Source organism: Phascolarctos cinereus, unplaced genomic scaffold (genome assembly GCF_003287225.1).
Source record: "Phascolarctos cinereus isolate Bilbo 61053 unplaced genomic scaffold, phaCin_HiC Scaffold_726;HRSCAF=1367, whole genome shotgun sequence".
NCBI lineage: Eukaryota > Metazoa > Chordata > Mammalia > Diprotodontia > Phascolarctidae > Phascolarctos > Phascolarctos cinereus.
This window is the reverse complement of record NW_027556098.1, coordinates 344,763,078-344,787,065: the sequence shown is the minus strand read 5'-3', so window position 1 is coordinate 344,787,065 and position 23,988 is coordinate 344,763,078. Positions and strand designations below refer to the sequence as shown.

The following is a 23,988-nucleotide window of genomic DNA, read 5'->3' as shown; positions in this document are numbered from 1 at the left end:
TGAAAGATGACATTTGTAACTCATGAGTCCTTTGTCAGTATTAGAGTAGTTGGAGGCAAAAAATTATGTGTGTGTGTATACATATATATACAAATATATATACATATATATACACATATATATATATACTATATATAATATACATATATATAGGAATATAGATAGATAGAGGGCACAGGGTGAGTTGAAGATGAAGGGGTGATATCCAGAGAATAAAATTAAGGGGTGAGAAAGGATTATACAGAGAGAAGGAGAAAGGGAGGGGTAGAATGGGGTAAATTATCTCACACAAAACAGACAAGTAAAGGCTTTTACTGTGGAGGGTAATTTGGGGGAAGGTGAGAGGGAATGAGTGAATCTTATTCTCGTTGGATTTGGCTTAAGGAGAGAATAACATGCACACTCAATTGGGTATGGAAATCTATCTTACACTACAGGAAAATGGGGGGGAAGGGAACAAGAGAGCAGGAGGATTATAGAGAGGAGGGCAGATTGGGGGAGGGGATAATCAGAAGCAAACACTTCTAAGGAGGGACAGGGTCAAAAGAGAGAATAGAATAAATGGAGGAGGGCAGGCTAGGATTAGGGGAAATATACTTAGTTTTTCACAACATGACTACTATGGAAGCGTTTTGTGTAACTACATATATATAACCTGTATTGAGTTGCTTGCCTCTTCAATGAGGGTTGGTGGGGAGAGAAGATGGGAGAAAACTTGTAACCCAAAATTGTAGAAACAAAAGTTAAAAAATAACTGCTTTCACATGCAACTGGGAAATAAGATATACAGTAGAGAAATCTATCCTGCCCTACAGGAGAACTGAAGGAGAAGGGGATAAGAGAAGGGAGGGGAGAGATAGGAGGGAGGGCAGATTAAGAGAAGGTATATTCAGAATGCATGCCGTCTTGGGGTGGGGGAAGGGATAAGATGGGGAGAAAATTTGGAACTTAAAATCTTGTGGAAGTGAATGTTGAAAACTAAAAATAAATTAATTAAAATTAATTTTAAAATTAATTTAAAAAAAGAAATGTTTCTTAGCTCATTAGTCGATTGATTACAAACTAAAAGGAAAGGCCAAAAAGTTTTGGTACCTAAGGATCCCGAATCAGTACCAACCTTTCCTAAGAAACTTGTATATTTTTTTCTTTCATAATTAATTACAATTTGTAAATAATCTTTTTCTCTGCTACTTAACACTTTTTACAAATATGATACCTTCTTAAGTATTTGCTCAACTAAGAATGCAAGCATGATTAATTTGTAATTCATTTTATTTTAAAATGTTCAATTTCAATTTGCCACCTGATACCTTCACCCTAAAAATTCTTTTCTACAAAAGACAGTACAGATGCAGGATGGCCTTTGGGAAATTAAAAAAAAAATCTTGATGTTGAGTCCAGGTGCAGAGGAAAAAATCATTATCTAAAGTCAGATTAGATTTCAGGATCTATGACCTAACATCACAGAGGTGATAATTCATTCACTGGATTTGAGTTTAGTAGAGCATCAGGAATTTTAATAGAGAACAGGAAGCACAGGAAAATAATACAGCAATGGAAGTAGACCCAAAGGAAAACAAAGAAGAATGCAGTATCTTTAGCAATTCTGTACCCATCTTCATAAAAGCAGTTCAGTCCTTTCAGTCATGTCCGAATCTTCTTGGCAAAGTTGCTGGAGTGGTTTGCCATTTCCTTCCTCCAGCTCATTTAGGTGAGATTTTAACCCAGATCTTCAGGCTCCAGTTCCAAGGCTCTTTTCCACTGTACTATGCTGCCTGTCAGAAGTTACTTGTGGATTGATCTAGGAATGGATTACTACAAAGGCCAAGTACATATTTAAAGATAATTATACCTAGTACATACAACTCAAGTAAATGCAGAATGGAATTAACTTTAATTTCTCTGCTTCCTTTCTTTGGTAATAGCAATATGGAAAATGTTTGGCTCCCCATATGTTAACTAAGGGGAGTAGGTGGGCATGAGGGAAGAAATTCAGTGAGATCTGAATAACCCCTATTTCCCCAGTTGCAGGATGTTTTGTTACTTTCTTAGGCCCATGGTAAGAACTAAGGATAGAGGGAAACACACTACCAGGGTATGAAGTAGGATAGGTGGGGGAAGAGTTAGTTGAACTCATTAAGAGTCATACAATAGGAGACTATCCTAGGAAGATAGCAGAGCAGGTCAGAAAATTCCAAGCTCTCCAGATTTCCCACACAAACAAGACAAAATTGCACCTCAGGGCAAATATAGAACAGTAAAAACAACTAAGAGTTGGGGCAGAACAGTAGTCCTCCTAGGACAACCAAGTGAAGATCCAAAGAAAAATCCCAGGACTGAGGGTTGGTGCCTGTGAAAAGTTAACACCTCCTGGGTAGTTCTCCTGAAACAGCAAGTGGTGACCTTTGGGGCTAGCTGGGTTGAGAGGTAGCCTCAGCCTCACCCACAGGAACTTTCACTTCCTAGACAGTGTCAGGAGTCTGAATCTAAGCCAAAGAAAATTAAGGAAACTGCTGCTGATAAGAAACACCAAACCCAGCTGTGCTGCCAAGACATGGCCCAGGGCAAGAAGGAACCAGCACACCCCCAGTGAGTGCAGAAGCAATGGGGTAGAGATACCACTAGCTGTGGGCATTAACAAGAGGGCAGAGTTCTTGATTTCAGTTCCAGGCCAGAGAGGAAAACTGAAGGAAGATCTGAAGCCAGAGGCACCATCCCCCCATCCCTCAGAACTAGAGGTGATTACAAAAAATTTTAAAAAAAATTAAAAATAAGCTACTACAAGTAAATAAGCAAGCAAAAAAAAAAAATTAGAAAACACAAGAGAAAGAATCCAACCATAAAAAGTTGCTATGGTAACAGAGAATACTGAGGTTCACCTGCACAGGAGGATACTAAAGGAAATAAATTCTCCAATCCCAAAGAGTAACATCAAATGGTCACCTGCCCAAAAAGAATTCTTAGGAGAACTTTAAAAAGACTTTGAAAATCAAATGAGAGAGATTGAGTAAAAATTTAAAAAATAAGAACAATCCAAGAAAAATAAGAGTATGGAAAGAAAGTCAACCAGTTAGAAAAGGAGATTCAGAATCTTAAGGGAAAAAAACAACTCCTTGAAAATTAGAATTGTAGGGCAAAGCCAAGATGGTAAAGGCAGGGACTTGCCTGAGCTCTCCCCAAAAACCCTCCAAATACCTTAAAAATGACTCTAAACAAATTCTAGAGCAGCAGAACCCATTAAAAATGGAGTGGAACAAATTTCCAGCCCAAGACAACTTACAAGATCGGCAGGAAAGGTCTGTTAGACTAGGCTGAGAGAGAAGTACCATCCAGCACAGGCTGCACCAGTATAGACCAGGCCACAGTGAGCCTAGAGCAGGCCTTGGGGTGACTTAATCAGCAGTGGCAGTGGCTGCAGCTACTTCTAGGGTTCCCAGGCCACAGATGATAAGGGGGTTGAACTGGTCAAAAGGAGATCACAGGTGTCTTTGCTATCACTGAGGACTCTGTTGATTTGTCCACACCTGCATCTGGGTCCCTATTTTGGGTGGCGTTCTCAGGGTGAGGAGGACATTAGCATTGCTTGTAGCAGAAGTGGAAGGGGGACCCTCCTCACAATTCCAGGACAAAAAAGTGTGCTTGTGGTCACTCACAGAACATAGGCCAGGAGAGTAGAAAACACCTCTCCTTAGATCATACCACCTTGGAAGAACTGAAAACTTGAAAGTCCCTAGAAGTATCTTTGAAAACAGGTGCACAAAACCCCTGAAGTTTGGGACAGTGCACCCCCCACCCTAGAAGCAGAGCCTTACTTTAGCAAACAGTTAAAAGTCAAGTAATAGGCTGGTAAAACGAACAAATAATGGAAAAATCTCTGACTGTAGAAAGTTATGGTGATGAAGAAGATCAAAATACTTACTCAGATGAAAATAGGAAAGTCGAAGCTCCTACATCCAAAGCCTGCAAGGAAAAGATATGAATTGGTCTCAAGCCATGGAAGAACTCAAAGAGGATTTTGAAAATCAAGTAAGAGAGAAAGAGGTAAAAAAGGAAGAAAAACAAGAGTGATAAAATAAAATCATGAGAAAAGAGTCAACAGCTTCTTGAAGGAGACACAAAAAAATACTGAGGAAAATAACACCTTAAAAAACAAACAATGTCAAATGGCAAAAGAGGTCCAAAAAGCCAATGAGGAGTAGAATGCCTAAAAAGCAGAACTGGCCAAATGGAAAAAGAGGTCCAAATGGAGCAAATGGAAGCTAATGATTCTTTGAGAAATCAAGAAATTATTTTTAAAAAAAGAATTAAAAATAGAAGTCAATATGAAATATCTCATTGGAAAAAAAAATGGCCTGGAAAATAGATCCAGGAGAGAGGACTTAAAAATTCTATTTGTTATTGCTATGCAATTACCTGTCGGGTAAGACAGATTTCTATATTCATCTAACTGTGTACATTATAACTTCTTTGAACCAATCTGATGAGAGTAAGGTCCAAGTTATGCCCATTGCTGACCCTCTCATGTTCCCCTCTACGTGATAAATCTTTCAGACTTCTTCATGTGAAATAATTTATCCCGTTCTACCTCTCCCTTCCTTCTACATCTAATGTAGTCCTCTTTTTCATCCCTTAATTTTTAAAATATCATTCCCTTATTTCACCTCATCTCCATACCCTCTGTCTATGTATTCCTTCTTGCTGTGCTTTTGGTCGTACAATTTTTAAGGTCACAAGTATAATCTTCCCATTTAGAGATGTAAACGGTTCAGCTCTATTTAATCCTTTTTTTCTTCCTTTTTATACTTCTCTTGGGTCTTGATTTTGAAAATCAAATTTTTTGTTCAGTTATGGACTTCTCCTCATGAAAGACTGAAATCTTTCTATTTCACTGAATGACAAGCTTTTTTTTTTCCTTGAAACATTATGAAATGTTATGCTGGGGACATGATTCATGATGGTAGTCTTAAATCCTTTGCCTTCCAGAATATCATGTTCCATGACTTCTGATCCTTCAATACTACAGCTGCTAGGTCCCATGTTGTCCTGATTGTGGCTCCTCAATATTTTTTGTATCTTTCTGGCCACTTATAGTATTTTTCCTTAACCTGATGGTTCTGAAGTTTGGCTATAATATTCCTCGGAGTTTTCATTTTGAGATCTCTTTCCTGAGGTGATCTGAGGATTCTTTCAATGCCTATTTTGCTTTTTTCCAGGCTATCAAGGTAGTTTTCCTCAATCATTTCTTGAATGATGCTGTCCAGGTCCTTCCTTTGATTATGCCTTTCAAATAGCCCAATGATTCTGAGATTATCTCTCCTGGATCTATTTTCCAAGTCAGTTGTTCTTTCTGTGAGGTATTTTACATTTTTTTCTATTTTTTCATTCTTTTGATTTTATTTGATTGATTCTTGGTTTCTCATAGACTCATTAGCTTCCACTTGACCAATTCTACCTTTGAAAGAGTTGTTTTTCTCAGTTAGCTTTTGTACCTCCTTTTCCATTTGACCAATTCTACTTTTTAAGCAGTTGATTTCTTTTTTCAAGCTGTTGACACTTTTTTTCATAGTTCTCTTGCATCACTCTCATTTTTTTTCCCAATTTTTCTTCTGCCTCTCTTATATGGTTTTTAAGCTCCTTTTTGAGCTCTTCTGTGAGTTTTTTCTGGGCTTGAGACCAATTCCAATTTTTCTTTGGAACTTTGCATATAGGTATTTTGACACTGTTGTCCTCTTCCAAGTTTGTGTCTTGACCTTTCCTGTCACCGTAATAATTTTCTAGGATCAGATCCTTTTGTGTTGTGTTTTACTCATCTTTTTCAGCCTTTTCCTTACTTTCACATTTGAGCTCTGCTTTTGGATTGGAAAGGGTAGTATACCAAGCTTCTTGGTCTAGGGGCTACAAGCCCTGGCTGTTTACCTGGTATTGCACTTGATGTTCTATTGGGGCCATGGGGGGCTCCTGTGTTTGGTGCTGCACTGAGGGGAACTGGGGGATGGCTGGCACTGCTGGAGGTCACAGGGGGTCTGGCAGTTTACCTGGTACTGAGCTGGTGTCCCAGGGCTGGTGTCTGGAGTGTGCTGAGGGTGATGGGGTTTTCCTATATTGGTATCCGCCTGTTTGCCAAGGGCTACACTGATGCACATGGTGGGTTCTAACACTGGCAGCTGCCTGTTTACTGGCTATGCTGAGTCGTGTGCGGGGTTCCAGTGCTGATGTCTGCCCATTTGCTTACGTGGTATTTGAGCAAAGATCTGAAGGCTACTGAGATTCTAAGAGGTTGAGGGGAGGAGGGACTCCACTGGGAGAGCAAAGTGGTACAATGCATAGACTTCTGGGCCTGGAGTCCATTTAAACCTGGATTCAGATAGCAGTTGTGTGACCTTGGACAAATCACTCAATTTCAGTTTCCTCATTTGTTAAGTTAGTTTAATTATAACATCTACCTCCCCAGGGTTTTTGTTAGAATTGAATGAGACAATTGTAAAGTGCTTAGCACAGGGTCTGGCCCACAGTAGAGACTATATAAATGTTAGCTCTTGTTATTACTATTATTACTTTACATAGCCCACAGATCTTTAGGTTGGTTTGTTGATGGCTACCCTTTTTAATTCAATTTAAGAAATATTTAACACATATTTCTACATTCAAGGCAGTGTTCTACACAAGGTCAGGTTGTCATGGGTGTTTTTTTCTTTTTCTTTTGTCTCTTTTTGTTCTCTCCAAGAGATATGAGGCATCACCAATTGCTTGTATATAGGTGAGAATGTTTGAGACAATTGTCATTAAAAACCTCCACTCTATCAGTGGTTGTCTTAATATAAAGTCATCACATAATGATACCATATAGACAACCATGTGGGATATTGAATAGAATGATGGATTTGGAGTTAGGAAGACCCAAATTCAAATCCTGACTCAGATAGTTATTAACTATGTGACCAGGGGTGTGCAACTTTACTTTCCTCATCTGTGAAATGGAGATAACGATAGTGTCTACTTCAAAGGGTTGTTCTAAGGATAAAATCTTATGTACATATAACTATGTATACATAAACATATGTACATGTATGCATGTGCACATATATACATATTTGTATGTAGATGTGTATATAAATACATATAAATATATAATGTTTCAAACCTTACTAATATCATATAAAATCACCCAGTAAAGCTTATATCTAGGATTTTGTGGAAAGTGGATGACAGACATTTCCTGAGCCAGAACCCAAAGCTCCAGAAAATGAGTAGGGTCCAATCAAAGTCTCATGACAAGGAAATAATAACTAGTAATTATTATCAAATTATAAGAAAACTATAATAATAATAACGACTAGAATATATTGTTGTTGTTGTTGTTGTTGTTGTTGTTGTTGTTGTTTTCCAGCTGTTCAGTCACATCCAGTTCTTCACGACCTGATAAACTTATCTATGGGTTTTTCTTGGCAAAGATACTGGATTGCTTTACCATCTGCTTTTCCAGTATGCCCCCATTTCATAGATGAGCAAATGAGGCAAACATGGGTAAGTTTCTAAAGCAAAATTTAAACTTAGACTTTCCTGATTCTAGTACTCTAAGCACTGTACTACCTAGCTGTACCCCGAGAACATATTAACATTCTTCTATTAATGATTAAGACCATTTTCCTCACAATTCTGTTAATCAGGAAATGTATTATTGCCTCATTTTACAGATAAGAAAATTGAAGATCAGAGACTTCCTCATCTCTGATTTTTATTTTTTTTTTAGCCAATTGGGGTTAAGTGACTTGCCCAGGGTCACACAGCTAGCAAGTGTCAAGTGTTTGGTTTGAAGCCAGATTTGAGCTCAGGTCCTCCTGACTTCAGGGCCAATGCTCTAACCACTGTCCCACATAGCTACCCCGTCATCTCTGATTTTTACTGTGCACAGTAGTTGCTCCAAATCTTCTCCTCTTCTCTCACATTGGCCTTTCTATGTGCTTATAAACTACTTTCATAATGATGTCACATAACTTTGCCTCCTGCTTTACTAAGAATATCAAAACTAGCCTTTTGAATCTTCTTTGTCTTCCATTATCATCTCAAAACCATTCTATATCTTCATCTCTCTATTACTTCATTACTGCAGTCTCAGAGGATCAGGTCTGCATTCAGTATGCCAAAATTAACCCCTATATTTGTATCCTTGGTTTACCTGAAATGGTTTACAAACTTTAAAGTATAATATGAATGCTTGTTTTAATATTATATATATATATATATATATATATATATATATATGTGTGTGTGTGTGTGTGTGTGTATCAGTAATATATATAATATGTATATACAATGTATTATATATAATTATATATTATATATGATTATTTATTTCATTATTAGTATTACTATTCTTTTTATCTCTATGATAATTTCATCCTAAACTCATCTCCAATCTCTCTATATTTTATAGCTCCTGTACCACAACTTACAAACTTACTCTGGTCTTCCAATCCTCACAAAACTTCGCTTGTCTCTGATCACCACCCAAGGTACTCTGATATTTCTCATCCATTTCACTGCTAAACTCCAGGGGGAAAGTAGTCTATTCTAGTATCAGCCTTTTGCTCACTACTTACTTCTTTGCCAACCTGTTAAGAACTCACATCTCAGCACCATGTGGACTTTCTACAAAAATTGAACATGTATTGGGGCACAAACACATTGAAAACAAAGATTAAAAAAGCAAAATTAATAAATATATCCTTTATGGGACATAACACAATGAAAACCTTAATTGGTTCAGTAATCTCAAATCAAAGACACTGACTAAAATGGAGATTCAACAATAACATCCTAAATAATGAGTCAGTCAAAGAGCAAATCATGGGGACAATAATTATGTGAAATAAATGATAATGATAAAACAGCATGTCAAACTTTCTGGGATATAGCTAAAGCAATCTTAAAGGGGGAAAATATATCCTTAAAAACATACATTGGGGAAGCTAGGTAGAGCAGTGGATAGAACACTGGGGCTGGAGTCAGGAGGACCTGAGTTCAAATCTGGCCTCACACACATAACACTCACTAGCTGTGTGATGCTGGGCAACACACTTAATCCCAATTGCCTCACCAAAAAAACAAAACAAAACAAAACAAGCAAACAAAAAAAATACATTATCAAAATAGATGAGGGAATTAATAAACTGTTGTATATTTTTAACAATTAGAAAGCCAACAAATTAATGAGCCTCAAATGAGTGCAAAACAAAAGATATTGAAATCAGAGAATAAATAAACTGAAACAAAAAATGTATAAAATTAAAAATGAAAATAAAATGTGTTTTGTTAAAGATATAAATTGATAAAACTTTAAACAATATTTTTTAACAAGAGGGCAGAAAACAAATCAACTAAATAACAAACAAGGTGAAATCACAACATAATCAGAAGAAATGAAAAGAGTAACTCAAATGTGTTACACACAGTTATATGCTAATAAAACTGGGAACAACAAAGAAATGGAGGAATACTTTCAAAAACATAAAATGCTCACATTGACAGAGAACCACAGTGAGATCTTAAGTAACCCAATCTCATAAAAGCAAACAGAACTAGGTGTAAACTGCCTAGCAGAATAATTTTCAAAAATCAAAAAAAATATTTACTCTTGATGGATTCACAGGAGAATTTTACCAAATGTGGATGAACACTTAGCATCCATACTATATGAGTTATTCTGAAAAATTTAGAAAATACATTAATAGAATTATTTTCTGAGGCAAATATCATCCTAATACTAAAACAGGGAAAAAACTAAATAATTACATCTTTATCATTAATGAGAGAAATGATTATTAATAACCAATAATTTGGGGAGATTTCAAGTTCTCTCCTTCTTCTAAAGTCCTGATTTTAAACAATTCAGCCTCTTGAAGGATATTGTTGATAATGATATTGGACTAAATTTCTTGTTCAAGACCTCGCCCTGGTTTGTGTGGGGCATATATTCTTTGAATAGATACCCCAAAGCTTGGAGTGGTTTGGGTACAGAGATAGTTTATTTGTCCAACGGTGACATGATGTCACTCTCAGCCCCTCATTTTAATATAGGCCATCTCCCATTGTGTTAACCAATCACAGTGGATTGTTATTTCCCTTCCAAAAAAATGTATAAGCCCTGAGCCCACCACCATGTTTGCCTTTGGGTAACAGAGATGGCCAAATGACCATCCTTTTACTAATAATGTGCTGGCCTTATTAATAAAGTGATTAATTACCCAGAAACATTTTTTGAAGTTTTTTAATCATTACATTAATAAACATCAACTCAAAAATGAATTAAATTAAATTTAAAAGACTACACTGATTTACAAAACAAAAAATGATTCACAGTGACCAAGTTGGATTTATATCAATGATGTAAGGATGGTTCTTCCTTAGTAAAACAATCAGTATAATGAATCATATTTTTTTAAATAAAAAACTAAAAGCTACTAGATTATCTCAGTTGATGTAGAAAGACCTTCGGCAAAGTATAACACTCTTTTATTCTCAAAACCCTACAAAGTGTACAGGCATAGGCAGGTTTCTTAATGACATACAAATCATCTATCTAAAACCAAAAACAAACATCATATGTAATGGTGACATTCTGTTCCAATAAATACGGGAGTCAAAAAAAGGATGCCTCCTCTCCTCATTGTCACTTAATGTTCTGGAAGTGCTAGCAATACTGATAAGTCAAGAGTAAGAAATCAAAAGCAGATAGATAAAGAAAAGATAAAACTATCCTTATTTGTGAATGATATGTACTTGGAAAATCCTAGGAATTCATTTATCAATTAATTGATAAAGTAAATGATGAACAAAGTCATAGGCTACAAAATAAACCTTAAAAAACCAATGGCATTTCCTGTATAATAATAACAAAATCCAAGAGAAAATAATAGAAAATGAAATCCTTTTCAAAATAACAAAATACATAAAGTATCTGGGGATCAATCTACCAAAACACACATAAGATATATAGATTCAATTACAAAATGCTCCTTAAGGAAATAAAAGTCAACTCAAACAGCTGAAGGAATGAATATTCCTTCATGTGCTCATGGCTAAGCCATGCCATTATAAAAATATTTGTTATTTGCTCAGTCATGTCTTACTCTTCATGAGCCCATGGATTATTTCCATGGAGTTTTCTTGGCAGATTACTAAAGTGGTTTGCTCTTCCTTTCTTTGGTGTGTCTCATTTTACAAATGGGAAAATGAGATAAATAGGAGTTAATTGACTTGCCCAGGGTCACATAGCTAGTAAGTGCCTGAGCCCATTTTTTTTATGTGCTAACTTTGCTATATATTTTAAAATAGCAAGTCGTACATAATTGATTTGCAGTTTTGTGTGAAATCACGTTATTTTATTATACTGTATTACAAAAATGCTTATTTTATTCCATAAATTAAAAATAAAATGAAGTCCCTAAAAATAAAGAAGCAAATGAAATTTTTAAAAACATGTAGTAGGAAAAGATTATTACTGTTTTGTCTTTTAAACAGTTGCATGAAAAGACTATCTAGACATGTATTAGATATTTCTGAATGAATTTCAGTTTGTCCCATATGAATTTCCCACAATTTCTTTTGAAGGATGCTACAAATGTGCCTCCTCTATTTATTTTGCTATTGTATTTGATCTTTATTTTATATTAACTCCACTAACAGGGATGCTGAAATAAGCACTGGGAGAAGATACTTTTATGGTCCTCTGAGGAGGATTCTTTATTTCTGGATAAGGATGGATATCCCAAGACCTTTGCCTTTGGCCCTCATATCTTCTGTAGGATCTCCCTGAGTGATTTCAATCAGTGTTTGAATGCTATTGCTACTTAATGCCTGTATGACTGTGGGTAAATCACTTTGGTCTCTTTTTCCTTATCTGAAAAATGAAAGGGTTGGATTAGATGACTTCTCAGTTTCTTCTTAGCTAAGATCTATGATCTTATAATCCTGTAGTGTATGATCCTATGCTATAACTGGGTGAATTCTTATATTTCTGCCACTTATTTTATCAAAGCTTTTCTTTGTGGGAGGGGAATGGGGGTGAGTATTGGTTGAGAGGTAACTTGGCATAGTAGATAGAGAGACAGCATTAAAATCAGGTTTAAGTACTATTTATGACAAAGACTAGCTATGTCACCCTGGGGAAGTTACTTAACTTCTACCTGTCTCAGGCAACTTTAGTATTATTAGATACAGAAAAGTTACCAGTCTATATTGTTATGAGTTTCTTTAATGGGAGTTCTCTACACAAAGGACACAAGTACAGTCCAAACAAACAAAACAATGACACTAATGATAGCATATGATTTCCAACATGAAAAATACTATATCTTATATTTCTTCTACTAATGAATTTATGTGAAGTAGCAGAGAATTGTGGGTAGTGGGTTAGCTTTAGAGTCAGAAAGAGCTGAGTTCAAGTTCTGTTTCTAACAAATGCTAGATGTAATGACCACATACAAATTTGGATCAAGAAGACATGAGTGTGAATCCTGACTTTTCCAATTACTTTTAGTATTATGTTGGACAACACATGTTACTTCTTTGGGTCTCTTTTTTATCCATGAAGTTAGAGGGTTAAACCAAATAACATCTGAAGTCCTTTCCATTTCTATAATTTCTGTTTTTGAAAAAATAATCAGCTACCTTGCAAATTGGATTTTTATAAAACTTTAAATCCTTTATATCTGTGAAGTCCCAATACTCTAATAGATGTGATCTTATCAATGGAGCTATTCACTTCAATGATGCAGATTGTAACATCCTTTCTCATTGCATTGTCCTTATCCATATTCTCCTATAAGTCATTTATGAGGGAGTGAGTCTACTAAACATACTGGAGTCATTTATTTAAGTATTTTATTTTATGTGTGTACTAGTACAACACATAGTCTGTCCATTTCACTCTGGCCACCTGATATTTTCCAATCATAAGGCAGAGTGTACAGTAATGACTACTTACTGAACAAATGAATGAATTTCTTTCATAGTTCTTTGTACTGTTTCAACCCAGGAAATAAATTATAAAATTCTTTCTTTAAAAAAAAATGTGTGCATGTGTATGATGGAAATAGGAGGAGGTAATATATTGTTTCAATATTAAATTTACTCCATAGAGACCTTAGCTATAAAAGAATTTGTGGCCTAGATAGAAGCATATTTGGGATTTGAGCGTAGTTGTATTTAGTTAATAATAGTACTAACAGTAGTAGTATCTTAAGTGTGAGAGTTTCTAAAATGCTTCATAGATTTCATTTAATCTTCACAACAACCCTATGAAGTAGGTACTATTTTTATCCCCATTTTACAGATAAAGAATTTGAAGCTAAGAGAGAGATCAAGTGATCCACCCAAGATTATACTACTGATAAGTGTCTGAGGCAACCTTTGAACTTAAAATTTCCTGAGCCCAAGGCTAGTTCTCTGTCTACTGTGTCAACTAGCTGTAGCCACAAAATGATTCAATGTTATTGTTTCATGTTCGGATCTCACTGTTGAATGGCATTGGTTTCACACTTACTGTACTTTGGGGACTTACAGAATCGACCCTCAAAACTGTCATAGCCTTCACAGAATAGCCAGAATGGATTTTAGGGTGTTACTATAAACAATAGCTTTGAACTCCATGCATTCTTGCTCTGTGTAGGCATCCTTATGGATAATCCTCTTGATGTTTCATTTGAGTCTTGTATTTGAAAGTCAAATTTTCTATTCAGCTCTGGTCTTTTCATCAAGAATGCTTGAAAGTCTCCTATTTCACTGAATAACCATTTTCCCCTAAAGGATTATACTCAGTTTTGCTGGGTAGGTGATTCTTGGTTGTAATCCTATCTCCTTTGCTCTCCAGAATATCATATTGCAAGACCTGCAGTCTCTTAATGTAGAAGCTGCTAAATCTTGTGTTATCCTGATTGTGTTTCCACAATACTTGAATTGTTTCTTTCTGGATGATTGTAATATTTTCTCCTTGACCTGAGAACTCTGGAATTTGGCTACAATATTCCTAGGAGTTTTCCTTTGAGGATCTCTTTCAGGAGGTGATTGGTGGATTCTTTCAATTTCTATTTTGCCCTCTGGTTCTAAAATATCAGGGTAGTTTCCCTTGATAATTTCTTGAAAGATGATATCTAGGCTCTTTTTTTGATCATGGCTTTCAGATAGTCCAATAATGTTTAAATTATCTCTCCTGGATGTATTTTCCAGGTTTGTTTTTCAAATGACATCTTTCACACTGTGTTCTATTTTTTTCATTCTTTTGAATTTGTTTTACAGTGTCTTGATTTCTCATAAAGTCACTAGCTTCCAATGGCTCCATTGTAATTTTTAAGGAAGTATTTTCTTCAGTTAGCTTTTGGACTTCCTTTTCCATCTGGCCAATTTTGCTTTTTAGGGCATTCTTCTCCTAATTGGCTTTTTAGACTTCTTTTGCCATTTGGGTTACACTATTTTTAAGGTGTTATTTTCTTCAGTGTTTTTTTGGTTCTCCTTTAGCAAGCTGTTGACTTGTTTTCTATGATTTTCTTGCATCACTCTCATTTCTCTTCCCAGTTTTTCCTCTACTTCTCTCACTTGTTTCTCAAAATCCTTCTTGAGCTCTTCCATGGCCTGGGACTGACTCATATTTTTCTTGGAGGCTTTGGATGTAGGAGCTTTAACTTTGTTGTCTTCTTCTGGTTGTGTGTTTTGATCTTCTTTGTCACCAAATAAGATTCTATGGTCTGACTTTTTTTGCACCTTTCTTTGTTCATGATCCCAGCCAATTACTTGAGTTTTAAATTCTTTGTTAAGGTAGGGGTCTGCTTCCAGTGTGGAAAATGTACTGTCTCAAGCTTCAGGGATTTTGTGCAGCTGTTTTCAGAGATACTTCTAAGAACCTGTAAATTTTCAGTTTTTCTAAGGTGGTATAATAAGAGGCAGGGTGTTTACTCCTTTCCTGGCCTGTGCTCTGGTCTATGAGTGACCACAAGCACTCTTTTCTGCCTTGGAACTGTGAGAATTTCCTCATCACCACTACAACAAGCTCCACCATGCCAGCACTCCTCTTTGCCCCAGGACCTGCACCCAGAACTGTGACCCAGATCCAAGCACAGGAAAAGTAAGAGAATCCTGCATCATCAGAGAGATCCTTGCATTCCCTCTCTGATCACCACTTGATTCCCCTTAGTCTGTGGGTCAGAAGCTCCAGAAGCAGCTGCAGCCCTGGGGCTGCAACAGGGACTGGGCTGGGACACAGCTTCTCTCTCTCACCACAGTCACAGACTTTTCCTACTGACCTTCTAAGTTTTCTTTGTTGTTCATGGGATGAGACGTCCAGAAATTGCCACAGCTGCTGGCAATTCAGTCCTCTGAGGGCTGCTCCACTTTCGCTGAGTCCTGCACACCCACACCAAACTACATTCCTCTCCCAGGTTGGCGTGATATACCTTTCTGATCAACCATCCAGGTTGTCTTAGGCTGGAAATTTGTTTCACTCTGTCTTTTTGTGGGTTCTGCTGCTTCGGAATTTGTTTAGAACCATTTTTAACAGGTATTTGGAGGGGTTTGGGGGAAAGCTCAAGCAAGTCACTGCTTTTACTCAGATATCTTGGCTCCAACTCCCTCCCAGATCTTCCTGACTTCAGGCCCAGTGTCCTATTCACTGCACCACCTAATTGCCCAATAGTAAGAATGACAATTATATAGAGTCAATTTACATATATTTGAGGGAAGACCCTGAGGAAGGTAGTCCAAAGGACAAGAATCATCATGGCATAGCCAATGGAGAGCCAACCCTGAAAGCAGGAGATTGGGGTCAAAATCCTTCTTCTTATACATATTGTCTGTGCCATCCAGACCTAATCAGTTAACTTCTCAGTGTCCCAGGTAACTCTCTAAAGCCACATATTGCAGAACAGGTGCTGCCAACACTGGTAAAGGGCATTTATTCTCTACAACAATAAAATAATGCACTTGACTTCAATGCTTCCCAAAACTAAACAAAACTAAATAATGAAAGATGATTAGCCTAGAGAAGAAAAACTTAAGGGTGATATAAAAGCTGGCACCCTGTATTTGAAGGACTGTCATACGAAAGATGACCATACTATAAATTCTACCATGGGACACACTAAGAACAATGAAATGCAGAGGTAGACTTTGCAGAGATGCAGATTAGTCTTGATGAGGGGAAAACTTTCCTAAAAATTAGTTATCATAGAACGGAAGGGGTTTCTTCAGCATACAGTATTTTCCATGTCACTAAAACATCTTTAGTCAAAAGCTGGATGATCCCTTTTTAGATATGTTGTGGAGGGTGCTATGGTTCAGGTTTAGGTTGAACTACAGGAAGGCCTATGAAATACAGACCATCTTTAAAGTGTGTGACCAGCTTCCTCTTCCTCCAAACGCTCCTGTTGTTGGTAACAATGTCATCTCACCAGTCACTCAACTCAGATCAAAACCCTGGAGCCATCTTGATGCTTCACCTTTTCCTCATGTTCATCACCCTCTGTATCCAGTCACTTTCTGAGTCTCATCAATTCAAACACCGCAATGTCTCTTAAAATTCTCTTCCTCTATCAACTCATACAGCAATTATCATAGTTCAAACCTTTATTGCTCCTTTCCTGGACTATTGCAATAGCTTCCTAACCAGGTTCTGTATCTTGTGTCTTTCCCCTTTATAATTCATACTCACTACCATTGTCAAAACAATCTTCATTAGGCACATAACCTTTATTATCCTTTGATAAACTCTCCTCCGCATTTAAAAGCCTGGAGTGACTCTGTATTACCTTTAAGATAAAATATTAATTTCTTTACTTGGTATTTAAAGTTCTCCACAATCCACCTCCACCTTATCTTACAGCCTTATAGGATATTACATCAATTTACTTGCTTTATGTTCCAGTCAGCCTCAACTACTCTATGGAGGGTACCCTCCCTACAAGTAATCTAGGTTTGCAGCCTGGAATTCATACTAACTTCTTATTCCCTCTCACTCCCATACCGAATATATTACCAATTCCTATGGTTTCTACCTTCATAATATATCTAACACATATCTCCTTCTCTCTTCTGATACTACCACTACTTCGGTGCAGACCCTCATTACCTCACAGTTAGACTATTGCAAAGGTTGCGCATTTGGCCCTCCTGTTTCAAGTTTCTCTCTACTTCAATCTATGCTCTATTCAGCAGTCAAACTGAACTTCCTAGAGTGCAAGTTTGACCATATCAAATCCATTTATTAAACTCTAATGGCTCCCTACCACTTTCAGGATCAAATATAAAAACTATTGTTTAGCTTTTAAAGTTTTACATAATGTGACCTTCCTACCTTTCTAGCCTTCTTACACCTTACACTCCCCTCCAGTCCCCATGTACTCTGCAATCCAGTGACATGAAAGAAAAGTTGGTTGATTTAGAAAACATGGAAAGACTTGGGTTTATGAAGGAAGATGCTATCCACTTTCAGAGAAACAGCTGACAAATGGAAATAAGCATAATACAGTCATAAATATATATATACACACACACATATACATATATACGTGAGTATAGGTAGATGTGTGTACGTATATGTATGTTTATAGATATCTATGGATATTATATGTGTATATATGTATGTATACATGTATATATATGTGTGCATGTATATGTATATATACACATACACACCTGCCTAATTATAGCCTTCTGGGGGGAGAAGGGGGAAAAACAAAGTATAAAGTACACATAAGAGAGCAAAAGAAAATCTATAAGGAAGAAAGAAAAGTTGGACAGCTTTGAAAACTATGTGTAGTATTTATTACATAGGTTTTCTTGAAATGAAAATTTATTGTTTTATATTGAATCCTCTCTTGTGTTCTGCTGTTTACATGGCAATGTTTTTTTTTGTTGTTGTTTCTTTTCTTATTTTGAATTGAAATTTAAAATAAATTTTAAAACTTTAAAAAAAGAAAGGTTTATTGAAATGGAATAAATTGGCTTGCCAAAATCATCCCATTAAGTGTCAGACCTAGGATATAAACCTAGGTTAAATGACTTACTCAAAGCCCTACAGTAAATACTGAAATTGAAACTGTCTCAAAATGTGGTTCTCTTTCTACTTCCTATACAACACTGCCTAAAATAGAAGAAAGAAATTTAGGAGTCTCACCTAGAAGCAATGTCTACAACATTAATTTGTGTTCCAATAACACTCAGGCTATTCATTCCAAAAGAAAATACCATAAAGCTAATAGCTGTGTACTTGTTGACATATGGCACATCAATGAATAGTGCTGCTCCTGGCAGCATTTCTGGGAAACAAGGACACATAGACCACTCAAATGACTGAGGACATTCTGGAGATCTCACATGAGAATTTTCCCATAATCACCTGACACTGTCCTTACCTAGAAATACATAGGTTTTGCGAAGCACCACTCTTCTGAGGATATTCCTAGAACTTATGAAATCTTTCATTAGACTTCCTATAACAAGAATGATCACTACAGCAACAGAAGGCAATACACTCAGAAAACCATTCTGTGAAGACAGAAGTAGGCACAAGAGAAATAATAGAGTGAGTCACATGCGGTGCTAAAAACTAAAATTCCTAGGCTGATGGAGAGGTAACAAGGCATAGCAGAAAGTTCTCAGTGCTTAGAATATAGAGGAAAACTGGATTCAAATTGCACCTTGAATATTTACTCTCTGTATGACCTTGGGTAAATCATAACCTATCTAACCTTCATGTTGTTATATAGAAAAAGAAAATAAGAAGGAGTAACTTGTATATTTTTTTTCCTGAGGATCAAATAAGATGACGTACATAAATCCCATTGCAAATTTTACTACATCAGCTATTTTTCTGATGAAAATTGCAATCGCAAGGGTTGAACATAATTAGGAAAAACAGGGAGATGAATAGGTTTCTGTCTTGAGCCTTCTTGTCTTCTCCCTCTATACTATGTCATTTAATGATTTTATCAACTCCCATGAATTCAATTATCATCTCTATGCTGATGATTCTCAGATCTACTTTTCCACATCTAATCTCTCTGCTGACCCTCAGACTCACATCTCCAGCTACTAATGAAACTTCTCAAATTGGATGTACCACGCACAGATGTATTTCCCCAAAACCCCTCAGTTTTCCCCAATTTCTAAATTACTTCTGAGGGCACCACCATCTACCCAGTCCCCCAGGCTCCTAACCTAGGTGTCATCCTTGGCTCCTCACTCTCACTCACCTCCTATATCCAACCTATTGCTAAGATTTGTTGTTTCTACCCATATAACATTTCATTAAAATGCCCTCTGCTCCCTCTGTCACTGCCACCACCCTAATACAAGCACTCATAACTTGAACAGTAAGAATAGCCGGCTTGTTGGTCTCTCTGCCATAAGTCCTTATCCAACCCAATCCACCCTCCATTGAGCCACCAGGGTGATTTTCCTAAAGCAAATATCTAACTAGATTGCACCCTCAACCCTCACCTCTTTACACTCAAAAAACACCAGTGGATTACTGTCATATCCAAGATCAGTTATAAAAATCTCTGAAGTTCAAAGCTAGTCATAACTGCTCCCTTTCCCACCTTCCCAATCTTACACCTTATGCCTTACCCCATGTTCTGTTATCCAGCAACAGTGGCTGCTCTGCTATTCCTTAAACAAGACATTCCATCCCCCAATTTTATGTAATTTCACTAGCTATGGGCCCCCTTCCTGGAATTCTTTTTCCTTTACTCTCTGAATCCTGGCTTCCTTGGCTTCCTTGGTAGTTAAAATCCCATTTTCTGTAAGAAGCGTTTCCTATTTTCTCTGAATGCTAGGGTTTTTTTTCTCTTCCCTCAGTTGATTATTTCAAATTTGTCTTGTACACAGCTTGATTGTACATGGTTGTTTGCATCATGTATGAACTCCTTGAGAGCAAAGACTGCTGTTTGCCTTTCTTTGCATCTCCAACACTTACTCTAGTTCCTAGTACATGTTGTTCAATTGTTTCAGTTGTGTCCAACTCTTGATGGTCCCATTTGTGGTTTTCTTGGCAAAACTATTAGAGTGGCTTATCATTACCTTCTCCAGCTTATTTTACAGATCAGGAAATGAGGTAAATAGGGTTAAGAGACATGCCCAGGGTTGCACAGGTAGTAAGTGTCTCAGACCAGATTAGAACTTGGAAACATGAGTCTTCCTGACTCCACGTCCAGCACTCTATCAACTGTGTCACCTATCTGCCTCTCCTACCACAGTAGGCACTTAATACAGGTGTGGCCTTTTGACTGAGTCCAAGTTTTACAGAACAAATCCTTTTATTAAGAGGATTTGTTCTGTGAATTTTGGATTTAGTCAAAGGTCCCTACTTGAGGATCTGGAGAGCCACATGTGGCCTCGAGTATAAAGGTTCCCCACCTCTAATCTTGATTTTCTCTTCTCCTCTTGATCCATTAAGATTGTCGCATGCCTGCCTATCTTTAAACAGTGTTCAGTACACCATAATTATTCTGACTTCCTTTTCCTAGTAAAATTCTTATTTTAGGATCCCAGATCTCAGCTTACTATGACAAAGGAAACTGGTTCAAGAAATCAACTCACACTAGCAAGCTGATGAGTAATAAAAAAAAAAAGTAGCATTACAGCATTCTTAATGGTATTTCTAGTTTTAAAACAGATCTTTGGAGAAAGATTTAATCCTGAGGATTAAATCTCAAATGGTGAATTTCAGACAATGACAGGTAAGTGTGGGTGGTATTTTTAGGTAATGAGAGCTTTGACCTTCTAGGTGAGAATTTATTCTACAAACACTTGACATTGCTTTCTTCTGATCAATGAAATCCATAATAAGCACATTCTTAAGTTCACTCCATTGTCCTGACTTTCAATATACTGTTACTAATGTTCTTAATGCTGAGGAAAAGAAAAAGTATCGCTCTTGATGAAAAATTGTAGAAGGGACAGAATTCTAGACTCTAGAAGTCAGAGGACTTGGACCCAAATACTAGGTCTGTTATTAACTCACTGTGCGATATTGGCCAAGTCACATCACCCTTCTGGGACTCAATTTCCTCCTTTAATAAGAAGAGATTGGCCTAAATCATTTCTGAAGTCACCTTCAAATCTCTTCTCCTGCGGTACCATCAGCGTCGTGAGGAAATGAGAACTGACTAGTAATCATTCAGACAGTGGATAGGCAGGAGGTATTATTTACTCACATTTCTGAGGTCAAAATCAAACATATTCTTGATCAGGGTTGGCAACATTAACCCCATGATGTTAACAGCATAAGACTGACAAAATATAGATACACAAATGGCCCAAAGGGGTGGGGATCTGGCCATAGCCTTAATAGGCAAGGACCAACCACTAGGGGTAGCCTGAAAGAAAAAATAAAATCAAGTTTTACACTGAAAATATCAAGACAGTCTCTTATCCTTAACAAAATTAAGGTGGTATTTTGATTAGGCTGACCTTTTTTGAGAAATCTAACCACAAATAAAAGGTAAAGGCTACAGGGTCTTTTCATTCAGTCAACATGGTGTAATAGAATGAACAATGATTGGTAGAACCAGTTTCAGGTGCTGCTTCTATTCTTTGTCAACTGTGTGACCCACGGGAAAAGAAAATAAAACACTGGATTGCTAGGATGTTCTAATGAGATATGCTATATAAAGTCTTTGTAAAGTACAATATAAATATCACCTATTTTAGTAACATACCTCTTTAGGCAATGATGAAATAATGTATGCCTTTTCACTGTCACTTATATATGGGTGAGTCATCAGATTATCATAAACAGGAAAATAGAAGAAAGCAAAGCATACAAAGCTAGCCCTTTCTAGAAGGGGGAAAAACAGAATCCAATTAAAGTTGTTGGATTTCTGCCTTCAATATGTCTCTGTCCTAAGCTAAATTATTTCTCATACAGTCCTGATGCACAGAACTATTTATATTTTACTCTTTCTTGGGTAACCATCTCATTTATTTCATTTTTCAACCAAGCTATATTGATGATTTAAAATTGTCACCTCCACCTCCTCCTCCTCTATATCTAGCTTTGATTGTATGGGTTTGAATCATAGAGTATCACTGAGTTTTCATGTTCCTAATATCATAAAGCTTTCATATTCACACAGTCTCAAGCTTAAAAAGACAGGGAGGACTCTGAATTTCAATCAATTCCTAAACAGGAATTCCCTCTAAAAGAGAAGCAAAAAAGTTGTTTTTTGGTCCATAAAATGGAAAGTATTTCTTATTTCCATACAGGCATTCCCTCAGACAGACAAGTGGACCAGAAAAACAGAAGAGTGGCAGAACAAATGTCTATATGCATCCCAGCAATAGAAATAAAATAGCTACTGTGAAAGTTAAACAAAAGGGAAAACATGAAACAAAATAAATTGCTGGAGAAACTAGAGGTAAAAATTTATGGTGTCTTCTAAATGGGATAGCAACAGAATGTATGTATATTTTAGCACCATATAAAACTTTTACAAAATTGTCCATGCTATAGGACATAGAGATTTTGCAAACAATGGAAACAAAGGCAGACAGTTAATATGTTCTTAACAGATCACAACTCAATAAAAGTAAAAACTGGTTAGGTAACTATAAACAAAAGATACAGGTACAAATGGAGATCTAACAGAGATATTAATTAATGAGTGGGTCAAAATTCACCACATATTCCAAAATTAAAATTTTAACCAGCAATTTTGTGATACCTAAGAATTGAAAACAAAGTAGATGCCCATCAATTGGGGCTTGACTAAACAAACTGTGATACATGAATGTAATAGAAATGTTTATGCTATAAGAAATGATATGTGCGATAAATACAGAAAAACATGGAAAGATTTATATGAACTGATACAGAGTAAAGCAAGTAGAACCAAGAAAAAAGTATACACAGTAATTACAACAATGAAAAAGTAAAGAACATGTTCATATACACAAAGTAAATATTGTAAAATTATAATTATCAGGTACTACCTAAATGAAGAGAGATAAGATATCCTCCACCTATTCCTTTGTGAAGGTGGTTAGTACACAGGTGTTAAGCACTGCACATGTTTTGAACTTTTTAAATGTATTGATCAGCTGTGTTGACGTTGTGTTCCCTCTCAAAAAAATGCTACATGTCCAATGAGATGGCACTCTGAGAGGAGTGGGGAAGGATATTTAGCATAACTATGGCAATAAATAAAATCAATAAAAACATTAAAAAAAAAATTAATTTGACCAGAACTACAGAATCAGACTGGTGGCAGCTATGTGGCAAAGTGGATAGAGTACTTGGCTTGAAAGTCAGGAAGACTCATCTTCCTGACTTCAAATCTAGCTTCAGATATTTACTAGCTATGTGGCCCTGGGGAAGTTACTTAACCATGTTTGCCTCAGTTCCTTATCTATAAAAATAAGCTTGAGAAGCAAATGGCAAACCACTCCAATATCTTTGCCAAGAAAATCCCAAGTGGGGCCACAAAGAATTGGACACAACAGAAATGACTGAAAAACATTAGAATTTGAGAGCAAAAAGGAAATATAAAAAATACATAGTATTTATTTCCTGAAAGGAACCCCTAAAATAAAAAAATACTGTGGGCAGCTAGATGGTATAGTAGATATATTGCTAAGTTTGACATCAGGAATACCTGAGTTCAAAATCTGCCTCAGACACTAGCTGTGTTACCTTGGACAAGTCACTTAACTTCTGTTTGGCTCAGGTCCCTCATCTGTACAATGGGGATAATAATCACATCTCTCAGAGTCACTCTGTACCAGGAATTGTGCTAAGTACTTTACAAAGATTACTCAAAATACTTGGTACATAGTTGGCATAATGTAAAGGAGAGTTGTTTATAATTATCATTACTACTACTACCAAATTACAGAGCTTTCAGGTAAAAGAAAAATATTGCAAGTAGCAAAAAGAGAAAAAAAGTTAAAACACTGAGAAGCCATAGTCATGATTACACAAGATTTAGCAGCTATGAT

General features: G+C 36.5%; 1 long non-coding RNA gene across 3 annotated transcripts in view; it reads right to left on the bottom strand.

Annotated features, from left to right (window-relative positions):
* LOC110196621 (uncharacterized) overlaps positions 1-23,988 on the bottom strand; it is a 76,870-nt gene that overhangs the window by 33,308 nt on the left and 19,574 nt on the right. The window contains exons 3-5 of one of the 3 annotated variants that reach the window (XR_002321270.2): positions 21,207-21,368; positions 3,920-3,960; positions 1,496-1,815 (exon numbers count right to left, since the gene is read on the bottom strand). This is a non-coding gene — a long non-coding RNA (uncharacterized LOC110196621). Of the gene's footprint in view, positions 1-1,495; positions 1,816-3,919; positions 3,961-21,206; positions 21,369-23,988 lie in introns of those variants that run through there. The other 2 variants (XR_013487816.1, XR_002321272.2) reach the window with 2 other exon arrangements.